General features: G+C 30.4%; 1 long non-coding RNA gene across 1 annotated transcript; it reads left to right on the top strand.

The window, feature by feature from the left end:
• The first annotated feature begins 1539 nt into the window (after window positions 1–1539).
• LOC121215604 (uncharacterized) lies at window positions 1540–2310 on the top strand. The gene is made up of 2 exons (XR_005911543.1): window positions 1540–1661; window positions 1969–2310. It is a non-coding gene; the product is annotated as an uncharacterized lncRNA (long non-coding RNA).
• The last annotated feature ends 2694 nt before the right edge of the window (window positions 2311–5004 follow it).

Raw genomic sequence — 5004 nt, 5'->3', positions numbered from 1 at the left:
AGGCCCAGTAAGTTAGGACTTAATCTTTTCTTAATCTCTGAGGTAGGATATTCAATTGTTTAAGTCAAATGAAGAAATCACACCCTCATACGTTAGGGCACAATTTCTCAAAATTCTAAACATTGAATATTACCTTTATTATTTTTTAGAAAAAATCCTTATCTCGGGAAAACAATGTGTCATATCCAATGCGATAGGACATAACATATTGAATTCCCGATAATGAGCTTTTTATCATTTTTAAAAGAGTAATCTCGATTATTTAGATTCAACGAAGAAAATTAGAACCCAATACGTTAGGGCTCGATTCTCTCAAAGATCCCAAATACCGAGTATTACTTATATTTTTAAAATTTCTTTTTTGAAATTGAAATAAAAATGGGTGTAATGGAATGATGATGACAATGTAAGTAAAATAATCACGAGCAAAACAAAATATAAATAAGTAATAAGACTGATATAAAAACAATCGTGCAGGCATCATGACAAATACTAAACAGACAAAACTAAAGCAAGATAAAATAACAATAACAAATATGTACATAAATAAATAAATGAAGAAAATAAATAAAAGATATATATATGAATTATAAAATATGAAAATATAAGTATTTACATATATATATAAATGGATTATAAAATACAAAAATATATAAAATATAAGTATGTACATTATAAGAACGTGTGTATGTACATGAATATAAAAATTCTAAGATAAAACAATGTGCATATATATATATACTTATACAAATTAAAAAAAAAATATGTACATACATATATTATAAAAACTTATTCACGTTTATATACATACTTGAAATTGTAAAATAATAATAATAAATATGTACATATAAACATATATGAAACATGGGATGTACGCACGTATGTATACTAAAATAATTGTATGTATGTATATACATATAACATAACTTGAAGTAAAAAAGTATTTAATAATATTAATAATAATGCTAATAATAATAATTATTATAATAGTTTTAATAATAATATATAATAATAAATAATAATAGCACATATTAAAATAACGTATACACATATATATAAGATAAATGAAAATATAAACAAAACAGAAATTAATAGTTAAAAAGAAATAAAATAAAATAAAACGGAAGGGATTAAATCGAAATCAGGAATAAATTTAAGGGGCTCAAATTATAAATAAAAATGGGTACTTAAAACACGCTACAAAAGAATGAGGATCAAACGCGAATTATTCCCACGTCATTGAAACAGTGCCGTTCTATCGGAATCCAAGCGCTTGGTCTACGGACCAAATTGAAACAGGCGCGAAAATTCGTGGTCGAAATAAAAAATAATAAAGAAATCTCATTGAAAACAACGCAAAGGCGGAGGGATCAATTGCGCAAATATCCCCTTCAGCGAAAACACGCGGACCCTCCGAGTCGGATCGGGTCGACGCGCGGATCTGGGGGGGCAAAACGGCCCTGTTTAATGCTTAATATAAATATTAAAAAATAAACTAAAAAATAACAGTTTCATCATTTTTTTCTTTAAAAACAAAGAGAAAACTCTCTCTCTCTCTCTCTTTCTCAGGCTCTTTACCTCTGGCCTGGATCCCGGCCGATGACCGCCATGGCCGCAGTCGTGCTGGCCACCGTACACGGTGGCCGAAAATTCAAAAAAAGGTACTTTTTTTTTCTGCATATGCGTATATACATATATATTTTTGAACAAAACAAAAGTAAAAATAAAAAAATTGAACAAAAGAAAGGTTTTTTGAAGTTAAAACTTTTATCTCTGCTTTTATTTCTTTTTTTGTTCCAAAATCAACTTTTTTTCTTTCAGTCCCCCCCTTTTACAATCTGTTTATAATCGGTTTTTTATATCGAAAATCAAAAAACCAAAAAGCCCCCCTCCCGTTACATTTTCCTTCGGCTTTTATAGCCTATTTTGCTACTGTTTGTTTCTGCTATTTTTCTTGCTTGTTTGCAGGTCTGGTGGCGCAATTGGGATGATGGGATAGTGGCGGTGGGCTGGTGCGAGGTGATGGCAGCGGTGGCAGAAGGCCAAGGGTCAATAGGTGCGGCGCCTAGATGCGGCGCTAGGGTTTCTTTTCTGAAACCCTAGCTTGACTTTGGTTATTGGATTGGGCCAATTGGATACTGGGCTTCGGGTTTGGGCTAGGTCTAGGTAGGTTAGGAATTGGGCTGAGGTTTTGGGGTTATTTTATAATTGGGTTGGCTAGTTAGGTAGTGGGCCCGGGCAAATTGGGCTTGTACAGTTTTCATGTGTAAATTTTATTTCTGTCAGTTTATAGTATGAATTTATCTAATTCATAGTTTTTTTGTGCTGTAATAGTTTAATTTTATAGTTAAATGGTTGCTAATACCCCGTAAGCTGAGGAGCAAAAGGAGGAATCTACCCGAGGAGAGGCTTGTGTCTGATTAGCTAGTTGGTGAGACAATAGTTTACCAAGGCAATGATCAGTCACACTGGGACTGAGACACGACCCAGACTCCTATGGGAGGCAGCAATGGAGAATTTTCCACAATTGGAAAAAGCCTAATGGAGCAATGACGTGTGGAGGTAGAAGGCCCACGGGTTGTGAACTTCTTTTCCAGGAGAAGATGCAATGATGGTATCTTGGGAATAAGCATCAGCTAACTTTGTGCCAACAGTCGCGGTAATATAGAGGATGTAAGCATTATCCAGAATGATTGGGCGTAAAGCGTCTCTAGATGGCTCTTTAAGTTCCTTGTCAAATCCTAGGGCTCAACCCTGGACAGGCGATGAAAATTACCAAGTTGGAGTATAGTAAGGGCAAAGAGTATTTCTGGTGGAGAGGTGAAATGCATAGAGTTGTGATCATGTACTTGTAAACTTTAAAAATTATATTTATATATATATAATTTTAAAACTATTAAATTAAAATAGGTAAAAAGTACTATGGAGGCCCTTATACTAGGAGTTGAATGCATTTTGTCCCATCTACTTAACAAATAGGCTAATTAGTCTCTGTATGTTAGATAAAAAAACAAATTGGTTATTTTGTTAAAAAATTCATCTATTTCTGTTGTTAAAAAATAGTTCATACACGTTAGTATAGGTACATGTTGCATGCCCTGTGAAACTGTTTAGTTATTCATCAGCCACATCAAATTTTACATTAGAAATGGATAAAAATTTTAACAGAAAAGACTAATTTACTTATTTTTTTTAAGTAAAAAGATAATATGTAATTTAACTCTATAGTACAATGATATTCGAGATAATATAATATATTTATATATATAGTTTAGGGGATAAAAAGAAGATCCCAAAGGGAATATGATGGATGCTTTAATTGATTGTTTCATTAGCTGCAGTATTCAAAGGTAAGTGACAATTCACAAACTGTGTGCTGAAAGAACCTTTAATTGGAAAAAGCCAAGGAAAGAGTATGTTTCCCTTTCACTCCACTTAAATGGTACAAATTGTTCTTCCGGATAAATATAAAAACCACCATGTATACTATTTTCAAACTCGAAATTCCAAGGAGATTTCTTAAAGATTTGTTGAATTTGACGAAGACAAAGACATAGTAGTAAATTAAAGGATGGGATTTAATTTTTAATTTAATTGATTGATGTGATATTTCAAATTATTTTATTTGTCAAAAATAGTAATTAATTATGTTACAATTAAGAGGAGATGATATCTACAAGTGATTAAAAGTTTTGTGTTCGGCATTAAAATTCAAAGGTTCATATTCTGGCATTTATTCAAAAATGATATTGGTAAGCAGTAGAGTGTTTTACGGATAGAATTGGGGATTCTTATTCATGATATTGGTATGAAAGATTACTACAGTTAAGAAATACTTTCAAATGGTGAAGTTTCCGTTTATTCGAAGAGAGAGGAATATGATTGTTGATTGGTTAGATAAAACTTGTTCGAGAGGAAATTTTGAGTTCACGATTATTGATTTTCCTACATTCCATGTTAAAACATATTGTTAGAAGATAAATTGGGTGATTCTTTTGTAAGATCTTTTTAAGTTAAAAGGCATTTGATTACCTTCTTTTTATTATAAAAAATATGATATTGGTAAATTATAGTATACAATGAGCTCATTATGTTAGGTCATTTGGCAAACCAATAATAAATAGGGTAAATTACATTAGTAGTCACTTAATTATTAGTAATTTTTTTGGGTCACCTAATTATAAAAAGTTACAAAATAGTCATCTAGTTATTAGTAAATTTCTCTATTGGTCACTCTATTATGAAAAGTTACAGTATAGTCACCCAACTATTCATTTTTGTCTTTTTAGTCACTAGTTGGCTAACGATGTTAGCTTTTAAAAAACCCTCAACATTTATACATTATGTCAATTTTGTCTTGATTCTAAAAAAATATTTCACTCTCAACTTTTACGCATTATGTAATTTAGTCTTTTTTACAGTTTTGCTTTTCTTTGTGACCCTTTCATCTAAAAAGCTAAAAAAAATTATTAGCTAACTTAGATTAAAAATATATATAAAAAAGCTAAAAAAACCCAAGATAATAATTTTTATCTTTTCTCATTCTTTTAAAATTAACCCTCAATGTCACAATTAAAAGCAAAACTGCAAAAAAAAAATATTAAATTGCACAATGTGTAAGTGTTTAAGGTTAAATTTTTTTTAGAATCAAGATTAAGTTGACATAAATTATAAATGTTTAGGGTTAAAGTTACTATTACGCCAATTTTAAATGCTACCACAATTAGCCAACTGATGATAAAAAAAAAGACAAAATTAAAGAATTGAATCATAAAAAAAAATAGTTGAATGGCTACTAATATAATTTTCCCTTAATAAAATCCAACTTTTGAACCAAAATAATTTCACAGGTATCATCCCATCACAAAGAGCTTTCTGCCTTTCATCTCCATCTTCTTTGCTAGCCTATGCACTTTCATCTTCATCTAATAACATAGAGTTATTTTACTCTTATTCTAGTAGAATTTTAGTATTTTAGTTTACTTTGTAGGTTAGTTTTTAGTA

The sequence above is a fragment of the Gossypium hirsutum genome, chromosome D03, assembly GCF_007990345.1.
Source record: "Gossypium hirsutum isolate 1008001.06 chromosome D03, Gossypium_hirsutum_v2.1, whole genome shotgun sequence".
NCBI classification, from domain to species: Eukaryota; Viridiplantae; Streptophyta; class Magnoliopsida; order Malvales; family Malvaceae; genus Gossypium; species Gossypium hirsutum.
This window is presented reverse-complemented; position numbering and strand designations above follow the sequence as displayed.